This window comes from Mustela nivalis (genome assembly GCF_964662115.1).
Source record: "Mustela nivalis genome assembly, chromosome: 6".
Taxonomy (NCBI): domain Eukaryota; kingdom Metazoa; phylum Chordata; class Mammalia; order Carnivora; family Mustelidae; genus Mustela; species Mustela nivalis.
In genome coordinates, this window is record NC_139025.1 from 43,591,547 (window position 1) to 43,615,147 (window position 23,601).

A 23,601-nucleotide genomic window follows, 5' to 3' on the forward strand; every position below is an offset into this window, starting at 1 on the left:
CTCATCCCCAACACACATCCCTCCATCAGTTCTCAGTTTGTTCTCTGTGCTTAAGGGTCTCTTATGACTTGTTTCCTTTTCTCCTTTTTTTTTTCTTTTCCCCCTTCCACATGTTCATCTGTTTTCTTTCTTAATTCCACATATATGGTATTTGTCTTTCTCTTTTTCACTTAGCATAATACACTCTAGCTCCATCCACATCATTGCAAATGGCAAGATTTCATTCTTTTGATGGCCAAGTAATATTCCTGTGTGTGTGTGTGTATGCACGCGCACATACACCACATCTTCTTTGTCCATTCGTCAGTCTATGGTAATGATTGATAATGCTGTTATCAACCTCGGGGTGCATGTATCCCTTTGAATCTACATTTTTGTATACTTTCCATAAATACCTAGAAATGCAATTGCTTGACCATAAGGTAGTTCTGTCTTTAACTTTTTCAGGAACCTCCATACTGTTTTCCAGAGTGACTACACCAGCTTGCATTCCCACCAACAGTGCAAGAAGGTTCCCCTTTCTCTGCTTCCTCACCAACGCCTATTGCTTCTTGTGTCATTAATTTTAACCATCCTGACAGGTGTGAGGTGGTATCTCATCATGGTTTTGATTTGTCTTTCCCTGATGATAAGTGATGTTGAACATCTTTTCATGTGTCTGTTAGCTATCTGAATGTCTTTTTTGGAAAAGTGTCTATTCATATCATCTGCTTATTTCTTAACTAGGTTATTTGTTTTGCAGGTATTGAGTGTGATAAGTTCTTTGTAGACTTTGGGATACTAACCCTTTATCTGAGATGTCTTTTGCATATACTTTCTCCCATTCCATAGGTTTCCTTTTAGTTTTGTTGATTGTTTCCTTTGCTATGTAGAAGATTTTTATCTTGATGATGTCCCAATAGTTCATTTTTGCTTTTGTTTCCATTGCATGTGGTGATGTGTCTAATAAGAAGTTGCTATGTCCAAGGTCAAAGAGATTGCTACCTGTGTTCTCTATGATTTTGAAGGTTTCCTGTCTCACTCTCATTAAGGTTTTTATCCACTTAAAATTTATGTTTTAGTATAGTGAAACAAGTGGTTCAGTTTCATTCTTCTGCATGTAGCTGTCCAATTTCCCAACACATTTGTTGAAGAGACTTTCTTTTTTCTCTTGGATATTCTCTCCTGTTTTGTCAAAGATTAGTTGACCGTATAGTTGCAAGTCCATTTCTGGACTCCCTATTCTGTGCTGTTGATCTATGTGTCTGTTTTTGTGCCAATACCATACTATCTTAATGACTATAGCTTTTTCATGTAATTTGAAATTTGGCATCATTATGCCTTCAGTTTGTTTTTATTTTTCAGAATTGCTTTGGCTATTTGGGTTGAAGCATCAAAAAAGAAATCAAGGAATTGATCCCATTTGCAATTGCCCCAAAAAGAAGATACTTAGGAATAAATCTAAACGAAGAACTAAAAGATCTATATTCTGAAAACTACAGAACACTTATGAAAGAAACTGAAGATCACACAAAGAAATGGAATAACATTCCATGCTCATGGATTGGAAGAACAAATACCATTAAAATGTCTATACTACCCAAGGCATTCTACACATTTATTGTAATTCCTATCAAAATAACACCAGCATTTTTCACAGAGCTGGAACAAACAATCCTAAAATTCATATGGAACCACAAAAGACGCTGAATAGCCAAAGCAATTTTGTATCCATTAAACAATAACTGTCCATTCCCTACTCCCTCAGCCTCTGACAGCTATCATTTTATTTTCTGTCCTATGATTTTGACTACTCTAATTACCTCACATACATGAAATCACATAGTATTTGTCTTTTTGTGCCTGGCTTATTTCATTTAGCATAAGGTTCTCAAAGTTCAGCCATGTCATAGCATATGTCAGAATTTCTTTCCTTTTAAAGACTTAATAATATTCCATTGTATGTATATACCACTTTCATCTGTGGGCACTTGGGTTGCTTATGCTGCTAAGAACATGGATTTATGTCTTAATTAACTTGGGTTGCCTTAACAAAACATGATAGAGAAGGTGGCTTACACAAGAGAAATTTATTTTCTTACAGTTCTGGATGTTGGAAGCCTCAGATCAGGGTACCAACCTGGTCAGGTTCTTAAAGATTTTATTTATATATTTAGAGAGAGAGAGAGGGAGAGAGAGAGTGTGTGATAGGGATAAGGACAGAGGGAGAGAGAATCTCAAGCAGACCCCTCACTGAACCTGGAGCCCAACGCAGGGCTCAATCTCATGACCCTGAGATCATGACCTGAGCCCAAAGCAAGAGTTGGACGTTTAACCAATTGTGCTACCCAGATGCCCCACAGGTTCTAATAAAAGTGCCCTTCTGGCTTGCATATGGCCATCTTCTCACTGTGTCCTCATACAGGAGACAGGAGAGAGAGAAAGGGAGAATGAGAGGGAGAAGAAGAGAGGAAGAGAGAGTGGAAGAGGGCAAACTCTCTAATATCCCTTATAAGGGCACTAATCTCACTATGAGACTTCCTTCCTGACCTCATCTAAATCTTATTACCTCCCAAAGGGCCCATCTCCAAACACTCATAATACTGGGGATTCGAGTGTCAACATACGAATTTTGATGGGACACGATTCAGCCCTTACCAGTATACAAACATCTCTTCAAGACCCCGCTTTCAATTCTTTTGGGTATATACCCAGAAATGGAATTGCCAGAGCATTTTAAGTTTTTGAGAAACGAGGCTACTTTTTTCCATAGAGCTATACCATTTTATATTCCCACCAGCAGTACTTGGGTCCCAATTTCTCCACATCCTCACCGACACTTGCAATTTCCTGGTTTTTTGAGACTAGCCATCCTAATGGGTATGAAATGGTATCTCATTGGGATTTTGATTTGCATTTCCTTAATGATTAGTGACTTTGAGCATCTATTCATGTATTTACTGGCCATTCAAAGACATATAATACATACTTTAATCAATATATACTTTACACATTTTAAAAGCACATGTTATATAGATGCTAGGAAAAAAACCAGAAGAAATTATACTGTAAGGTTATTGATTCTACTGGTAAGACTAAGGGTGTATTTTTCTATATGTTCTAAGTTGCTTTTAATAAGGAGGATTTTCTCTTATAATTATACTTGTCATATCATTAGCAGCACCACCTAACATTTCTTGTTACGTCATTTTGTTCTGGCACTGCACTAAGCATTTAACATGCATTATTCCAAATAAACTCTATGATCACCATTGATAACTGGCATCACAATTATATGTATATATGTTATTTTGTTAAAAAAGAAAAAAAAACAAAGAAGGTCCTGTTCAAGAATCTCAGGGCTATCAAGGTGACTCACCACCAAGTTCATTAGAGATCCTTTATTGGTCACTTCACAGCACACAGTCCCTGAGTTCAAACTTAAGACAGGTTGCCTAATAGAGAAGACAAACTTCTTTGTACTAGAGTTCTCAGAAGCACTCCATAAAGGTCCATTAGACATTTTATTTACTTCAACAATGTCGAAAATAAATAACGACACCTACTATGCTCTGGGCCCTCAGACAAAATGCCAAGAGAAAAGGCAGTTCCCACCCTCCAGGGTTTGGCAGGGCGAGGTGTGTGAGCAACTCCAGGAGCTTCCTTAACTGCTCTTCAAGGAGCCACGTAGAGGCACAAAGAAAAGAGGACTCTGCCTCTCGTGGCATGTGAGATTTATCTGGAGGGCTTAGTAACACCATCCCAGACTTACTGAATTAGAAGCTCTGGGACAGGGACGCCTGGGTGGCTCAGTTGGTTAAGAAGCTGCCTTCAGCTCAGGTCATGATCCCAGCATCCTAGGGTCAAGTCCCACATCAGGCTCCTTGCTTGGCAGGGAGCCTGCTTCTCCCTCTGCCTCTGCCTGCCACTCTGTCTGCCTATGCTTGCTCTTGCTTCTCTCTCTATGACAAATGAATAAATAAAATCTTTGGGGAAAAAAAAAAAAGAAGAAGCTCTGAGACAGAGCCTTGGGAATCTGTGTTTTTTATATAGTTGCCCAGGTGACTGTGATTTGCAGCCAGGATAAGGAATCACCAGGTTTTGTATGGTACCTGGAACTAGCTATTGCTAACTGACAGGGTAATCTCTCTTTAGATAAAAGAGTAAGGGAGAAATTTTATGGAGTAAGAGACACTTAAGATGGGTGTGGAAGGATGCTTATGAATCTCAGGTTTTATTCCTTTATTCATGTATCATCCTACGGATAACATATCTTGCAGAAGTGTTAAAGAAGGCCTATCTGGTACAGCCATTATGGGAAACAGTATTGAAGACCTTCAAAAAATTAAAATTCGAATGATGATATGATCCAGCAATCCCACTCTGAAGGAAATGAAGGAAATCCCACTGAAGGAAACGAAATCAGCATCTGCAAGTGTCATCTGAGCACCCATGTTCACTGCAGTATTATTCACAGAGGCCAAGATGTAGAAACAACCTGAATGTCCTGTGTCCTTTGGTAGATGAGTAGACAGAGTAGATGCGGTATACATATCAGTGGAATATAATTTAGCCATAAAAAAGAAGGAAATCATGTGCCTAGGTGTTCAGCTGGTTAAGCCACTGCCTTTGGCTTGGGTCATGATCCCAGAGTCCTGGGATGGAGTTCTGCCTTGGGCTCCCAACTCAGCGGGGAGTCTGCTTCTCCCTTTGACCTTCTCCCCTCTCATGCTCTCTCTCTCTCTCTCTCTCTCCTCAAATAAGTAAATAAAAATTTTTTTTAAAAAAAGGAAATCTTGCCATTTGTGACCACATCGATAGAACTTGAAGACATAATGCTAAGTGAAATAAGTCTGAGAATAGACAGAGCCATCGCAAGAAGCTTGCGGCCGCTCCAATTAGCCAAGGTTTCTAAAGGTAGACTTGACATTTATAAATTCTGTACAATCATTGGTCATGTCAAGAAGAGACTGCTTTGTTGGCAGATGTGTGGGATTTGGGAAAGATTTTGCTGTCATGGAAGACTGGGTAGAAGGACAGGCTCCTCTTTCTCGCTTACAGAAAATCTGTTCCTGCCCCGGAGCTTGCGATTCCATTTCCTTTGCTTTGATAAACTACAAGTGGTTTTAAATTGAGTCATAAATTTCTCCAGGCTTTTTAAAAACCATCCCCCTGCCTTTGATTCCCTCACCTCCTGTGGCAGTGAAATCTGGCTGGAGACATGCACATACCGCCTTGCTCGTAGTTGGGCTGGGAGTTCGAAACGGACAGGCCATGCCTTGCAGAGTGACCTCGACTTCTTAATCGTCTGAGCTGGAACCAGAGAGACTGCGAGGGAGGATATGCTGGGGGCTGTAGGTCTCTGGGACAGATTCAGCTGTGTCTAGAAGAGACCCAAATACCATATGCTTGAAGCGAACTGTTTACAGACGGCTCTGGTAAACTCTTTTTGTAGATGACTGTATTGACTACTGCATTTGGAGTCATGGTCTCAAATGAGTTTTCCCTTTCTATTTTTTTTTTTAATTAAATTCATTTCTTTTCAGCATCACGGTATTCATTATTTTTTCATCACACCCAGTGCTCCATGCAATCCGTGCCCTCTATAATACCCACCACCTGGTAGCCCAACCTCCCACCCCCCCGCCACTTCAAACCCCTCAGATTGTTTCCCCTTTCTAATTCATGATTTTTAACATAATACGTGTTGCTTTGATTAACTATATCAGAGCAACAGGGCCCAAATACTTGAAGCGTAAAGCCAGTGTTCAGTGAGCACTGATAAGAGCAACTATCCTCATCACCAAAGCTTTGTACAGGCCCTTGGTGGGTTGTGTGCAGGAGACCCTGGGTGGGTCTGTGGGTCCCTCTGTCTACCCCTGCTTCTTTAGAACCAGTTATCATGTGAAGACAGCAAAGGGAGTGTGGGGTGCTTCTAAGTGGCTGGGATTCCTACGGCCCTTCTCCCCTTCTCCCGCAGTCTGTGCTCTTCCAGGAGGCTCAAAACATGCTAGGCGGGACTTCACCACCCTCAGTCATGGCCAACTGCTGTCTCTTCTCCGAGTAGGTCTGACTTGAAGCAAAAGAAAATTCCAACTTTGAAGTTTTCCCTGAAGTCAAACCTATCCCCAGCTGTCCCAGCAGGCCAAACCCTCCCTACTTCTGCTTCTCAGTCCCCGCCTGCCTTCATCACACACAGCCTCGCACACCCACATTCTCCTTTTCTCTCCTTTCTGGTATTCTTGGTCTCTCCCTCAGCACAGCTCATGTCAGGAAGTGTCGGGGACATAACAGGCTCCTCAGACTGATTCTCATTAAGGGGCGTATAATCTATGGGCTCCTCGCCATCCCCATAAACCTTCAGTTTTAGGAGTTAAGAGTTTTAGACCAACTCTTCTTCCAACCAGCTGTGGAGTGCGGTGTAAGCCCCTTTGTGGAGCTGTCATCAATTCACCTGTATTTTTACTCATTCATTCCAATATTTACCAAGTACCAGCACAGCATAGTATCTACAGGGTATGGGGGTCTGGGCTCCAATCCCATCTCTGACAAGCTGCATGAGTGGGGGCGAGTTGTTCAACCTCTCTGTACCACTCTTGGCATCTTTTAGATGGACAGAAAAGCAGCACCTACCTCAAAGCATTGTTAATTTATTTAGCAAATACTTTTATAATTCTCAGGACACACTGCTCCTATCCTAAGCCTTTTCACCAGTCCTATAGACCTTCAGACATGCATACATGTTGTGCATATATAATATGCATTATATATATGTGTGTAATATGTGTGTACACATACATGCAAATATGTATGAATACATAAGATAACTAGTAATCCCAATGTGAACAGCTGTGAGGTAGTACTATTATTAGACCCAGAGTGACACCTATGTGACACCTAGCCTCTCCCCGGTAGGAGCCATTTGAATGTGTTCTTTATTTTTTTCTTTTTTAAAAAAACTGAAGCATAGTTAACATGTAGTGTCCTGTCAGTTTCAGGTATCACTGTAGTGATTCAACAGTTCTACGCGTTATTGAGTGCTCTTCCCGATACGTGTCCTCTCAGTCCCCTTTATTTCATTTCCTTCTCTAGTCTCTGTATTTAAGAGTCTGGTATTTTGTTTCTCTCTCTTTTTTTTTATTTTGTTTTGTTTCCTAAGTTCTACTTAAGAGGGAAATCATGTGGTATTTGTTTTTCTTACTTAGCATTATACCCTTGAGATCCATCCATATTGTGCAAGTGGCAAGATCTCAACCTTTTTTATGGCCAAGTAATATTTCATTGTGCAGCTATACCACATCTTCTTTATCCATTCATCTGTGAATGGACCCTTGGGCTGCTTGCATATGTTGGCCACTGTAAATAACGCTGCAATAAACATAGGGGTGCATATTATCCTTTTGAATTAACGTTTTCATTTTCTTTGGGAAAATACCCAGTAGTGGAATTACTGGATCATATGGTAGTTCTATTTTTAGAACTACTAATGTCGTTAGAATGCACTACTACTTTAGAATTACTAATTTACATTCCCACCAACAGTGCATGAGGGTTCCTTCTTCTCCACCAGAATTAAACATCTAAGTGCGTTTTTCACCATCCTTCATGTTCAGAAAAGGCATCCCCACTTCCCAGAGCCCAGGTTACCTCATTCCTCCAGAGGTGTTTGTCAAGGCCCTTGGATGACATTCGGTGCTGACATTCATAAGGGCTGGACTGTGGAAGGAGGGGGTGGCCTTGTTCTTCACCCCTCCCTGGGGCACTGAGGTTCTCATACTTCCCATGACTTCTGGGAAAAGGGAATGAGGGACTGGCCTCCAGTTTCGGGTGAACAGTTAGTTACTCCCCTCCCTGGCACCAGGGGAGGAAGCCTGGAGAAGACTGGTGGGGAGAGGGACACGCACCTCAGTCACTATTCCTAATGGCCTCTGAGAGCTTAGGATGGAAGACAAACCTCATGTCGGCAGGCGTCCCCTGCTGCAAGCAGCCAGGCAGGAAATGACAACTTTGTGGGGTTTTTTCCCCCTGTGTTTCTGTTTTTTTTTTTAAATGGTACATTCTAAAAGGGTTTAAGATGAAAGAGAGAAGTGGCTGCAAGACCCCTTGGGGAAAGGAGCAGGCAGAAAAGGGTGCCCTGAGAAGAGTAGTGCTGTCTGCACCCTGAAGGCCCGCTGCGCAGACAGACAGGGAGATGATTCCTTACCAAGGGTTAGAGAACAGACCCCGGATGTTCCAGGGATTTGGCGCTCTGGGATTTATAGACTTAATATAGTTTATGCTTTTGTGGCCTCGTTGGTTAGGTAACTGCAAGATTCCGTGTTAATAAAATTCAAAGTAGGGCTGATAAACCACATCCCACAGGGAATGTGGTTGCCACTGGGAATCCCCCAGCACGGGGCCCACCAAACCATCCAGAGGGGACAAAGAGCCTCGGGTTGCCTCAGACAGCTCTGCTGCTCTGGGCACTTTTTCACCCTCGTCCCCCCCACCCCCTCCTCAGTGATACAGCAAGTATCTCCGAGAAGGTAAACTCAGACACCGAAATGAGGTAAAGAGGAGCAACTTCGTGCCTGACGGGACAGGACTCAGGGCTCCCTGGAAATGCGCAGGGAAAGGGGTCGCTGCGTCATGGGTTGCCTTACGCTGATATGTTATCTTGCTGTCAACTGAAACAGTAGCTAAGTGGCTCAGACCTGGGTTTCAGCTTCTGGACACTGTCTCACACGGATACGGAAAGAATTTGGTAAATAATTGGGTTATTTGAAACCAGTGTTTTCCTTTACTCAGTGACATCCTAAAGGTACTTATTACCAGACAGGCAAAGGTTGCAGTTCAGCTGGAAGCTTCAGGTGCCCAGAAATGGATTTAATCTTCGAAGTATACCCCCTCATGCACCTGGTTATTAGAGAAGGAAGGGGACTATGCCTGTGAGTCCAAGGCTGAGAGCATTCCTAAGAAAACACAAGTTTTTATGACCCTTGTGGTATTTCAAGGCAGAGGCAGGCAGACCCCTCAGGGACTCAGGGCTCCCAGGCTGCCAGCAACACAAGACTCCTTAAATGCAATACACAAGCCAGGGGCAAACAAAGAGAAAACGCAGGAGAGGAGGCAGCAACTCTGCTATTTTTAAACTGCCAATTAGAAGGTCTAAAATTACGTGGCTAGAACTACATCCGCTCCAAGTTAATCATACTCTTCTGAGCCCAAGTTTTAAATCTTGTTTTCAAAGCCCCTGATCAGAATATTCAAAAAGATCGTTTCTTGACTCCGTGAGGCCCAAAGCCAAGCTGTGGTTCAGTATGGTTTCTCTATTCTTGGTTAGAGTTCTTAAACCTGTCTTCTGAATATGTTTATTCGTTTGTTTGTTTGTTTGTTTGTTTCTGGGGGGAAACAAAAGAAAGAGAAAAAGGGAAAAATAAGAAAGAGAGATTAAGAAACTAAAGAGACAGAATGACAGAAAAAAATCAGGGAAAAAAATGAGCCTGTATGGGGATTTTTAAAAAAATGACATAATGGTTCTGTGATTCTGTTTGACTAACATACCCTGATTAACATGGGCCTGCTCACCACTTACCCTTGGCCTCCTGTTACCCCTCTTCTCCCTCTGGGCCCCGCTAGCCCAGCAGTCAGGATATAAGGTTTTGCCCAGGGCAAACTCCAGTTTCTTCCACTGACATTGGACCCCAGAGAGCTCAATTCAAATGAAATGGGAGAGACGGTGCATATTAAAATCCTCACCACCTAAAAGGCCTGATACAGGGGCTAGGCTTCACGAAGGCTGCATAAACCACGGAAGTGTGTGGAATCCCCAATTATTCCTGTACTCTTCCCACGGCACACCACCTGCCTTGGCGGGCTGGGTCACGTGTGGCTTCTAGTGCCTAGGCTCTCAAAGCTGTCTGACACAAGAACACAACTCGTTAGGCCAATAAGGACTGAAAGAGAAAACTGCAAACAAATAAACGAAATATAGAAATATAGCTTTCTGGGTAGCAGCTAAAGGAAATTAACTTTATTAAATGGAGGTACTGGGTTTCAGCCCATGCCTCTGTATGTTTTGAAGAAAGCATATTCTATGTGGTCACTTGGAAGCGGCATCCTATTTGCCATGACAATGCTTTTCTTTCTTTAAATCTGTCAGTCAGGAGAAGAACGTCCATTTGGCTTTCCTCAGGAAAGAATATGAAAGAGTTGCAAAGACAAATAGGGTGTTTTCCAAATAACAACACCTCGGGAGAGACTGAAAGGGAATGTGTGGCACCCACGTGCGAGCTCAGGCCCCGTGCTGGTGGCTGGAGGAGGCTGGCTGTCCCCTTGCCGCCTCCTGCCCCAGGCACGCTTAGCTCTGCAAGACTCCTCCTCCACAGGTGACCAAAAGAAGTCAGAAATGATATGAAGATGAAGGAAGGGCTGCTGCCACCACCAGCATCTGTCTAGCTTAGTGTTTGATGCCTTTTTCAACTATTACTCAGCACAATGCTCCATCCTCCATAATCTCACATTTAACAAAAGGCCACCTACACCATTTAAAAAAAAAAAAAAAGGCAAATAGTGGTGAACACAGAATTACTTTTTAAATGTGTGCTTATGGCTTCTAAGCATTAAAAAACATATCTGTGTACCCCGTGGAACCGCCACAATGGCAAACACACTGCCCAGAAAAGTACCTTAAAACGAGGTCCTTTGTGTCTTTTGGGAACTACAACAATTCGGACGAATGCAAGATGATGCGGATGGCACTGCCCCGGGGTTCCAGGGCAGTATCATAAGAGATATTAACGCTATAAAAAAAAACAAAAACAAAAAAAACACACACAAAAAAACAGTGCTTCTGTTTTATGGTGGGGAAATCGAGTTACACGGTAATTACTTAATTGTTCCAAAATGAAACTGAAAAAAAAAGAAATCGGGAACAAGTGTTCAAGTAGAATCCTCGTTTCCAAGCTCTTGCATCTACGCCCTCTCTGCATCGAAATACTACCCTCTATCTTCCTCCTGCCACAATAAATAATATAAGCTCTCTTCTTTCCTGAAAAGAGTTCATTCTGGGGACCAGACAGGGTGCCTATTTCTTTTTTAATACTGCCCCTCAGTCCTGTGAGCTCTGATTAAATGATCCCACATGCTGAGCTCAATAATTGGAGTTGCCTAGTTCCCCACCATTTGTTTGCCAGCTATAATGAGTGTCACTGTTTTAAGGGAATGACTGATACGCTAAAAAAGCAAGAAAGGGGCCGGGAGGACCAGCAAATAAGGAATCCTATTCAGAAGATGGGAGGCACTAAAGGTCACCCCTGCCCAGCCTCCCGGGTGCGCCCCACACCCCAACCCGCCCCACACCCCAACCCGCCCCACACCCCAACCCGCCCCACACCTACAGGCTCATAAATTGCAAATCCGCATTCAGAACCGAACGCTACCCTTGCACACTGCATCAAATTCAAATGCTAGTAATATCGAGGCTCATTTCTCAGCCCTTGTTTGGGTTTTGGCATTTACCAGTTGAACCCTTGGGCAAGCAGCCTCCTGTCTCAGAAGTCTCCTCACCTGTGAAAAGGCACCCTACCAGGACCTCAGTGGCATCCTGTGTTCCTATGAGACAAGCTGGTTTGAGGCACCCTAATGAAAGCCCACCACAATCAGCCACAGGCCCGGGGGAGAATCCATGAGCCGCCAAGTGCGATTTGATGTAGAAGGATGGGGAACATCTGTACTTAGAGCACAGACTCTGTGTCTGCGCTTATAGACTTGAACCTTTCTAGCTGCAACCACTCCCGAGGTTAAGAAAAGGAAGCACACATAAAGGAGCGTACATACAACACGCAGTGGTTGTATGAAGTATGTAAAACGGGTCTTGATGTTGGAGAATTCGTTAAAATGTCTCCACAGCGTCTGCCACACCCTCCACACTGTAGTGCGTGCTTGAGAAAGGACAAGACATAAAATAACCCTCAGGGGCTCCAAGTTTGCCAGTTTGCCAGAGGTCACCGAGTGCCAGAAAACATGTCGAACGCTGCCTAGGGGCGTGTGGTCAAAGAAGGTGATCAGACTGAACCTTACAAGCAAGCAGGAGTTAACCAAACAGGAGATTAAGAATCCAAACTTGGGGGCACCTGCGTGGCTCAGTGGGTTAAGCTTCTGCCTTCGGCTCAGGTCATCATCTCAATGTCCTGGGATGGAGCCCCGCCTTGGGCTCTGTGCTCAGTGGGGAGCCTGCTTCCCTTCCTCTCTCTCTGCCTGCTGCTCTTCCTACTTCTGATCTCTCTCTGTCAAATAAATAAGATCTTAAAAAAAAAAAAGAATCCAAACTTGGACCGATACAATAGACCAAGGAACACAGCTGGTGAGAGCAGCAGGGACTCTGTAGCGGTCGAAGTGTGTGTTGTTGGAGGTGGAAAGGGGCAAGGAGGAGGCTGGTGAGGAGGAAGGAGAGGTGCCTTGGGGAGAGACGCATCCAGACCCTGGAGGCTGAGGTCTAACCCACAGCACAGCTCGGGAAGCAGCTGGAGAGCAGTTCTGAACAGGGAATAACACAGTCCATCATGTTTACCTTGTAGGAAGATTATTCTGATAGCAAGCGTGGAGGACTGAGGCAAGTGTGTGAGAGCAAGGACAGGAAATTGGGGAGGTATGCAGGACAAAATAGTGGTGACTATAACTGGTATTAAAATAAAGAGGTTTTTGGTCATACATTATGAGAAGATAGCCTAAAGTGTGGGTGGGCAAGCCGTGGCCAGTGGGCCAAATCCTGCCCCTTACCTGGGTTTTTTTTTTTTGTGTAGCCCTAAGCTAAGAATAACTTTTATATCTTTAAATGATTGAAAAAAAATCAAAAGAAGAATACTGTTTCATGGTACATAAAAATTTCATGAAATTCTAATTTCTGTGTCCATAATTAAAATTTTATTAAAACACAGCCATGCTCATTTGTTTAATATTGTTTATGGCTATTTAATGGTTGCAACATAACGAATGGCTTCCAAAGCCAAAAATATTTACTATCTGGCCTTTTTATAGAAATCTTTTGTGAACCCCTAGCCTAAGGCTTGAAGATGAGAGGAGAGAGTATAGGGTCCTTGAGGGCAGGGATGGCGTTATCTCATCTCTGAATGCCCAGCTCATGTCTATCTCATACTAAATCCTCAGCTTGCTGATGGAGAAATGAGTGAGGACCAGAAGGCAACAGTCATAAAACTATAATGATGCCATTATTATGCCCCACTGAGTGGTTAAGTTGGTGTTTATCTTGGCAGGACGATCTTTGTATCTGGGAAGGTCCCAGAACCCCATATCCCTCAAGATATTCTACTACCTTCGGTGGGGCAGGAGAAGAGGGAAAGACTCCCTGAAAGCAAGATGTGAGTGACACAGAAAGACTCATTATTTTCAATCCTTTATTTAAAAATAATCCTAAGGCACCTACAAGGAGTGAGAACTGGACAGGTGCTGGGGACACGTCTGGAGCACAGCACTGGTCTCCTAACGAGTGTTCCTGTATCTGTTCCCGCCCCTCCAATTCATTTTGCAGACAAACTGAGGGTAATTTTTCTGAAACATGGAAGACAGCACTTCAGGCCCTATATTTCAGCCTCTCCTATAAAAAAAAGTCCAAGCCCTTGACTGCGCCCCGAAGACCCTCTGAGGTCTGGTCCTTCCATAGCCATTGCTCACCAAGTTCTCCTCTCAGGGCCACCCTCCAAGGACACCTAACTACCTCGTTTCCTAAATGGGCCAAGCTATTTTGGGTCTCCAAACCTTTATCCTGCTGGTCCCACTGCCTGCCATGTGAACCCCCCTCCCCACAGTGTTTTCGCATTCCTTACAGTCCAGCTCCAGAGTCACTAGGCATGGAGCTGGCAGGTGTGAGGACAGCGCATGGCAACAGTGTGTAGTGGACAAGAGTGGCAGAGAGGCAGGAAACCTGCCTGCTGAATCGCAGAGATCCTACTTATTAGGGAAGACCACAGGGTTAAGACAGCAGTGGCGGGCTCAGAGGTGAGGTTGGGACTCAGGGATCAGGCAGTTTTTAGGTTGTCAGAGGTTATTGATTTTATGAGAGGTGGGCTTCTTAAACTTGGGCGTGCATCAGAATTATCTAGGAGCTCATTAAAAAGTCCCAGGTAACCAACCAGAGTGGCTAAAATGAAAAATACTGACAAAACCCCAATTATCGGTGAGGATGTGGAAGAGCTGGGGAGCTCTCAAACAGTGCTCGTGGAAATCTTAAAATGGTGCAACCATTTTGGAGAACAATCTACCAGTTTCTTATAAATTTAAACATATACTTATCATATGACCCAGAAATTCTGCACAAAAACTATTACATGATGATTATAGCTGCTCATTCTTAATAAGCCAAAACTCTATAACAACACAATGACCACTAACTAGTCGATAATCATGGTATACCACACAAAAGAACACTAATTCCCAATTAAAAGGAATGAATCAACGATATATGCAACAAAATGGGAGAATCTCAAAACATAAGCCAGATACAAAATAATGTATTATTCATGGTAACTTATGATTCTATTTTTTACAAAATTCTAGAAAAGGCACTAATAATGGTAACAGATAGCAGATCAATGAACGCCTAGAGCCAGGAGTTTGTGGGAAGGGGTACTGAGTTCAAAGGACACGAGAAAATGTGTTTTGGTGATGGAAATGTTCTGTACCTTGATTGTGCAGGTGACTACAGAAATGTATGCTTTCATCAAAACTGATTGCCTTTGTACTTCAAATGAGTCTATTTTATTGGCTATAAATTATACTTCAATAAAAGTGACAACAAATAAATGATTCAGGTCCTGTGAAAACTCCTGACTTAAACTCTCTGCAAACTGGGCGCAGGGCATCAGTGTGTTCAACAGGCCCAGCAGGTGATTCCAATATGCTCTGAGTTTGCGAATTGTTGGGTTGCCATTTTACTGGGCTGGCTGAAAACACCACAGCCATAGCTCTCTCTAGCTATCAACCTTGGCTTTTGGAGAGTTGTGATATCACACTCCAAAGAGACTTCACTAAACTAGAGGAAATCTTTTAAGTTCACACAGGCCAGTCACCTGCATTTGGGCAATTCTAGCTACAAATCTGCTCCTTGGTTTCTATCTAGCTTAACTGCATGCAGGAGAAGATTCCAGAGTCTCCTTGAAATGGGCTCTGGAACAGGCTTCACACTCAGAGTCCTCAATCGGGAATACCTCCAAACAGCAACCCAAGGTCAAATCTACCCACAGGGAGCAAAGGAGCTCCTCCTCCCCCAAAGCTCCTACTGCAGACAAGTAATAGTGCCATCCAGTCTGTATTCTGGAAGCAGCGCGGAGTTTCCGAAGTTACTTACTCATCTACTCATCCATGCAAATTGAGATAGTTAGGCATTAGACATGCTTACATGCAACCATGGCTGATTTTTAAAAAGTCTCAACAGTTTAAAGTTTAGATTGTAAAAGCCAGACAGTTAGATTGTAGAAAGTTACAATTTTTACCTAAAATACATATGCCACTTTGGCAAAGGATGAGTAATTCTGTGTCTCTGAGGTTTCTCAGGATGGGTTTGGGAGTTTAGGTGTAATGCAATCCATGACACTACCTGTGATAAAACACCTCTCCATGTCAGTAACTAGCACCCCAGGGTTGCTGCCACCTGCCTAATTGTGTAAGACAACTTAGGACATGGGTAGCATGCTGTAATTTGGAGAGCAATGCATTATGGGTTAAATTAAACTAATACCCAAATACTACTAATAAATTATGGCTAAGGGCAGTAATGGATATTATATTGTCTTCAGGGGTAGAAATTTTACCTTCCTGGAAGCTGACTGCTTTGTCTTGATCACAATTGCTGCTCCTCAGGAACCTGCATTAATATAACAAATCACTAGATAAAATAGAGCCTGTGTCACAGAGCGATTGCTGCATAAAGAACAGCTTGAACAGCTTGAACAGCTTGAATCGCCCGACAATGTCAAAGAAAATTCAATACTTAATAGTCAGGGACTTTCCCAGGATGGTTTTGGTATTATTGCTGTTATTTTTGTTAATGTCTTCAAAATTTTAGTTCAGATTTAAGGCAGTCTGATTCTATACAAAAAGCCTTGCTCTAGATTTTTTTCATTAAGTAAACCTGGAGCGTACAGAGCAGATCAACATTCCTAAACAATGTGAGACAAAATTACATGCACTACACACTTCTCAGAAGGACGGAGATAGAACCAAATTTCCTTAGATCACTGTATCTCAGATACATCTAGCATTAGAACAAAGAGGGAAAGGCTTTGGTGCCTCAGGAAAGCAAGTGAGAACATCTATCACTTCCTAGCAACTGTGTCTAGGCCTGGGGATGAGTTTTGTTCCTGGAAAAACAGCGATGTGGCATTTGGAGTGGACATCCCAGTAATACCACTTAGAGAGCACTATCTGTCATGACATATGCCTCGGAGTTAAGAAGATGCTTGAAAGAATGTATATAAGCACTTGGTACAGCTCTCAGGGTACCATAAGCGCTTAATAAAGGTTAATTACCACTAGCATCTTTTTCTCCATCAACCCTGTTTTTGAAATAATGAAATTGAAGATCACAGAGACTCCACAGCTTGCTCAGGCTCATAAAGTAGTTAAGTGTCATAATAGGATCTTAACTTATATCTGAATGGCTCTAAACCCGGAGTTTTAAACCAGTCTCCAGCACTTACTTTCCTCGATACAGAATTACTCTCCTTGGTCCAGATAAACTACTAAGATCTTGGAAACAACTCAGAGGTCTATATTTATCTATTGCTGCATCTCTGGTTAGGATACCTGAGCTGACTGAAGATAGCTCCCAGGCTGACAGGTGCATGGGGGAGGGGCAAACTGTGTCAGGCTAAGGGATGGCTTCGTGTACAACCTCTCAGACAGACCTGATTCCTGCATCTTCTCCAAGCCTCCTGTTCTCAGTCGAGGTAGCTTTCACTATGCAGACTACACACTATGCAGATATATACGTACGCACTATGCAGGCAATATGCAGCACATACTGCCATCTATGTTGCTAGAATATGTCCTATCACTCCAGGGATCTTAGGACACATGTTCAAGTTTTTCAATGACTTGTTGCATAGTTTCTCCCAAGAAAACACATAAGGTGTCTAAAGTCAATTATATTTAACGTGATCTTTTGGTAAGGAAAGACATTTCACCTGAGTGATGAAAATCACTTATTTCATCTACAGTTGAGGACACAAATACATCTGTGCTGGAAAAGTACTGCAGAAACCAGAAACCGAAAATGCGCACGGCAGCACTGAGATGGGTTCTGTTGCTAGGGTGTCTGTTGATGCATAAATAGATAAGGACTACAGAAAATCTTATTAATAAAGTTGATGTGTCTTTGGTTGACTGGCCAACTCCGGCTGCCTTCAAAATCATTAAACTTCAGACCAGGCTTAAGATTTATTAAGAGATCTTGCTGCCTGATAGTCTTTATAGGGCTATTCTTTTTTTTTTTTTTCCTTAAAATTATTTACTTATTTAAGAGAGAGGGTGTGGGGGGAGGGGCATAAGGAGAGGGAGAAGCAGACTCCCCACAGAGCATGGAGCACGGAGCATGGAGCCCAGCACAGGACCTGCTCTCAAGACCCTGAGATCATGACCTGAGCTGAAATCAAGAGTCAGATGCTTAACCAGCTGAGCCACTCAGGTGCGTAGGGCTATTCTACTGACAGGTGCTGCTGTCCTATTTGGGCACGGGGTCCATTTCCAGCAACCAAAAGTTTTGAGAGAAACTGAAATCAAGTTTAGTATAATTCAACCACAACAAGAATGTAACAGGAATTAAAATAGAAGACTCCCAGATACCAATGATTTCCTCCTAGACCATTGAGATAATTGGCAGGATAGAATAATTTCTTTCAAACACAGGAATCCAGGGAAGAACATTTTTGCTCTACATGAAAGCACTGTTGATTCTTCATCCCTTATCCTCATCATCCCAGCTGACACTTACTGACCACTGACCTCACGCGAGGCAACCGTGTTTAAGTACCATGTGTCGCATGTAGTCCTACCAAAACTATAAAATAAGCACAACTGTTATCTTTCATTCTACAGGGAGGCTCCTGAGGCTTCAAGCAAGTAACCTGCCTATGTTTATGGGTTAACAAGTGGCAAAGCTGATAATCACCTAAGTCATCTGTTCCCGAGTCCGTGTGCTTACTGTGACGGCAGACGTGACACTCCGTACTTTCCTTCAACTCAGTTCTGATGAAAGTCCGCTGAGGTAAGTAGCAGCAGGGATGGGGCACAAACACTGTGCAGTTTCCCAATTTTCTCGACCATCTGCTTCTTGCCAAAGGCCTCTCTCTCAGACTGTACCTCTGCTGCTACTTTGCTGGTGCCCCGGTACCCGGCTCGGCAATCCCAGTAGCCCAGAGTCCACACCATGTATGCTGAACCTTGTCTTCTGTCATTCCCTTATACTTCTGCAACACTGCAGAGCACTGCATTTGGATTCCTGAGTACTCACCAAGAGGCTGCATGATCCAGCCCTGAAGCTGGGGAGAAGCTGTGGCCAATGAGGTAAACCTTGACCGACAGGAGACATGAAAAAGGAAAGCACTGAGCAAATAGGTTCCCCTCCTCTGTCCTCCCCGCGAACGGCTCTGAGATGTGGTTTCTGATCATAAACTCTGTGGCGAATACCCCTGTTGAACAGCTTGTCAGGTCGTGACCAGCAGAGCTCCACACTGCAACACATTTTCTCGCCTTTGCCTTGCTTGCCTCACTAGCCTTCTTCCTTTTACCGGCGTGGCTCTAGGTTTGTGCTTAAATAAAGCTTCGGCACTTTCATCTCTGCCTTGGGTTCTACCTTCTGGAAGTCTAGGGCTGAGACACAGTGTTGTCCTTATTTCACATCTAAAAAACCTGGGTTTCAGGGAAGTGGCTTGCCCTAGATAAGGCAAACTCTATGGCAGAACCAGCACTTAAACCCAGCTCCAGCAAACTCGAAAGCCTAGTGTTGAAGGAGTTAACCTGACTGGAGACTAGGTAGTTGTACTGTTCAAAGCAGACAAGAGTCTAGTAAGGTGATAGGGGATTCACATATATTCCCTCAGGCCTGGATCCTGTGTTCACAAGTACCACACCACCACACACTCACACACACACACACACACACACACACACACACACACACATATACCCTCAAGGAGCAAATTCAAGTTGGAGGGACAGTCCTCCTTCTTCTATTTCACTCATAACTTTTTAAATTGTTCCTAATGTTAGTTGTAAAATGTTTATGATATATCTTATGATCTATTTCCAGTTTTACTAAGTATTTGTCGGGGGTCATCTACATGCAGTCTACTGGGCAATCCACTCAATAGTTTTCTGAATCCGATGCCACTAACATTGAAATTGGGCAGAGGAGAGCCCATAGTCTGATTAGTTGAAGGCTAATCAAGACCCTTCTAAGAGCAGTCCCTTCTCTGGAACTCTAAATAATTAGACAGGGTCTTTCTCTGGATTCGATAGTATCTACACTCAGCCTTAACTGGGACACACAAAAGTATGTCCACTATTATCTCAAGGTATCCCAAGAGACAGAAAACATTCTCTTGAAAAATGTCCAAGCAAAGTAGCCTCAATTTTTTAAAAAAAATGTTTTTAAAGAAACAAATGTATGCCATCCATCACTTTTAGTTACAAGAGGCATTAGATAAAATCCAACTAAATAAAATGGGATGCCTACATCCTCAAATGGTCAGGGAATGCCTTTAAACATCTAGGAAATCACCAAAATCGTGTATCTGGCCAGTGAATATAAAAACTGATTAAATTCATTCCCTGGAGAAAACTTACTAGAATCAACACTCAAAGATTAGGCTTCAAACGGTCAGCTCCCTGAGGATACAAAAAGGTGCTCGTGTTACCTCTGTAAGCAGAGCCTTTTGAAATACTGAGTGAAACAAGGAGCATCAGCTTATCTTTGGATAAGGTAAATGCGCAAAATGAAGGAAAGGCTGAATCACACCATCACACCACAGAACAAAGAAGAAACCCTCCTCTTGCACTTCCCTTCCCCCTTCCTTCATCCAGAGGGATGGGCTTCTCTCCATGGGCTGTAGGGTGGGCCCATCTGGTTTAAACCTCTGGAGACAGGTCTAAGTGCCAAAAGGGGCTGCTCTCAAGGTATTTCAAAGGGCATTGTAAAGACTTCTTTTTTACTTAGAGTTTTTGCCAGCAAGAAAGTCATCTTTTTAATTATCTTTTTTCCTGTTTTTATCCTCTTCTCTCTAGGAGAGTCAGGGCAGAATTCCTATGGTGCTCCCTTTCTAAATGGAACATTCAAGGCTGAGGAGGTTCTCAGTATGTCCCCTCTAAACTAGTGTCTTCGTTTGGATTTCTCCCAAAAGAGGTCCTGAGACAAAGATCTGAGTAGTTCATGTGGGTGGTGATCTTGGGAGTAGATTTAAGGAGTGGGGACGTGAAATAGGAGAAGGGAGAAAGCTAAAAACTTGAGCACCTGAGGTATCATTCCCCTGGGAAATCTGAGAAATCATGTGGAACACACATCAGAACCACACCCCTGGAGGATGGAGCGACTGGGCATTGTCTACCAACTCCCATCCCCCACTGGTGGAGGGTTGCTCCCACAGCATGAGCTCCCTGCACTTCCAGTTTACTCCAGGCTACTCGTGGACAGCAGGGAGTGAGCAGGAGAAACCCCTCATGCAAAGATGCTACAGATGCTGGAAGGGGGAAGCTGCTGGTCTTCCCCCACAGCTGCAGGGAGACTCCAGCTGGCTGGGGGATATGGGACAAGGCAACGACTTTTCATTTACTCTTCTTCTTCTTCTTCTTCTTTTTTTTTTTTTAAGATTTTATTTATTTATTTGACAGAGAGAGATCACAAGTATGCAGAGAGGCAGGCAGAGAGAGAGGAGGAAGCAGGCTCCCTGCTGAGCAGAGTGCCTGATGCGGGACTCGATCCCAGCACCCTGAGATCATGACCTGAGCCGAAGGCAGCGGCTTAACCCACTGAGCCACCCAGGCGCCCTTCATTTACTCTTCTAAAATATGCTCCAAAAGTTCTTAACCAACGGAATATTTATAAGCAGGGAAGAGATAGGGTCAAAGCAGTGGTTTAGGAAGAGTAATTCTGCACGTACATGGATGAGTCAAAGCAGGAGAAGATGGGAAGGTGGAGGCCCGTCTGGAGTCTGTTGCAACAGTTTTTATGGTATGAGCTTATAAAGTCTAGATTTGAGATCTCCATGGACATGAAAAGAAAATGCCCCCTGGAAATGAACTGGCTGGGGAAGGCAGAGAAGGATGCGTTAAGGGAGAAAGTGTCGACAGTCATTCTGAAGATTTAGTCTGGAAGACTGGAGAATGGTGCCATTACAAGTAAGAAGGTTGGAAGAAGGACCCCTGCCTGGGGGCTTGGGGGCAGGATGGGGAAGTGAGGCAGGAAATCAACTGTTTGAGATGTCCTGTTTGTGCTGGTGGAGAGACATGCAGGTGGAAATCTTCAAAGAGCAGCTGAAAACTTCGTTGTGTCAGGGAAGAAAAGTTCAACAGAAGGGAATGAGTAGAGTCAACTTCCTAGGGGTAGGAGCAGGTGAGATCAATGCCATTTATTGTTTTGATAAAAACAATAGAGTTTTGGAGAAAAAACCCAGCTAGTGAGTGACCTTGCCCTCAGTCCTCTCATTCGTACCCTGGAGCTACTGATAAAAGCAGCACTGATGGTGGGCATCCAGTCCACACAGGTGGCTCCCTTCTCTCGCACATCCTATAACAAGATGTGGCTTTCTGATCAATTGTTTTCCGTTACACGAGTGCCTGGAAATGATTTTGTACCATTAGCTACCTGTCCCCAAGTGTGCCTCAGTATCTCCATGGGCATGCCCAGCCTGTACTGAACCTCCATTTTTCATTCAGTTAGATCACAATAAAAATGACTTACACCTAACGTGCTTCTCATATTATCCTAACATTGTTTGATAATTTTCCACCCCATACAGTCCTCATTACTTACTGCCCCCACCTTGGGGTAAAAATCTTTGAAAAAGACTTTATTCTCCCACCTGGCCAAATTTCTACTGAATTTATTTTTGAACCACATTTTAGTTTTCTGAATATTTTATTCTTCAGTTCTCTATCTTAAAAGCCTCAACAAGCGTGCCCTATCTATTGTTCCCACCCATAAGAAGGACAATGAATGTTTATAGTTCCCTTTATCATTAAGACAGAGTATCTATTTGACTGTACTTTATCACATTAGAATTTGAAACCAAGAGATAAGTTTTTTAGACAGAAACACTTCCTGCTGAATAGCAATGGGCTAGTATCCAAGCAGGGCCTAAGGGCACGTCTCCAAAAGGCCGAAGGCAAATAACGGGCTTTGTATAAGTAACTCAACCTGATATGACATCTACTAATGCCAGGTCTGGTCCTGTGCTCTGCCAGAGCAGAGAGCACTCCTACCACCATTCCAATTATGAAGTATCCTCGACAGGAAGAACACTCTTATTTTTAAAATGATGCTTGTGTATATGTGTGTAGGCTGAGGTTCAGGTGTGCTGCAGTGTCCCACATAAGCTGGCATTAATTCTTGCTGGTTCGTAGGTACTGCTTTTAATAAGTCATTATTACTGTATTGATATATGTCCAGCCTCTGAGCCAAACTATACCTCTTAGAAGATGAGAGACACCTACTTCTCTAAAGTAACACCATTATACAAGCACTGGCTGTTAGCGCAACTGATGAATTATTGAACACGACATCTGAGACTGATGTACTATACGTGGGCTAACTGAATTTTTAAAAAAATTTAAAACAGTAACTTCATTATGTACTTACTATTCACTGAGTATTATATTATTATATAGCAGATATTGAAATTACTTTTTAAAAATTATATCACGTTAGTCATCATACAGTACATTATTAGTTTTTAACATAGTGTTCCATGAGTCATTATTGGCACATTAACACCCAGGGCTCCATGCAATCTGAGTCCTCCTTAATACCCATCACTGGGCTAACCCATCCCCCCACTCCCTCCCCTCTAAAACCCTCAGGTAGTTTCCTGCAGTCTATAGTCTCTCATGGTTCATCTCTCCCTCTGACACCCCCCCCCTTCATTTTCCCCTTCTTTCTCCCAATGTCCTCTGTGCTATTCTTTATGTTCCATGTATAAGTGAAGCCATATGATGACTGTCTTTCTCTGCTTGGCTTATTTCACTCAGCATAATCTCCTCTAGCCCCATCCATGTTGATGCAAAAGTTGGGTATTCATCCTTTCTGATGGCTGAGTAATGGTCCATTGTGTATATGCACCACATCTCCTTTATCCATTCATCTGTTGAAGGGCATCTCAGCTCCTTCCACAGTTTGGCCATTGTGGACATGGCTGAAATTACTCTTTTTTTGAGAGTTTTTAAAATCTTAATTCAATTAGCCCACATATAGCACATCATAACTTGCAGATATAGTGTTCAATGATTTATCAGTTGCATAGAATACCTAGTGCTCATCACATCACATGCCCTGCTTAATGTCCATTACCCAGTTACCCCATCCCCCACCCACCTGTCCTCCTATGACCCTCAGATTGTTTCCCAGAGTCAAGAGTC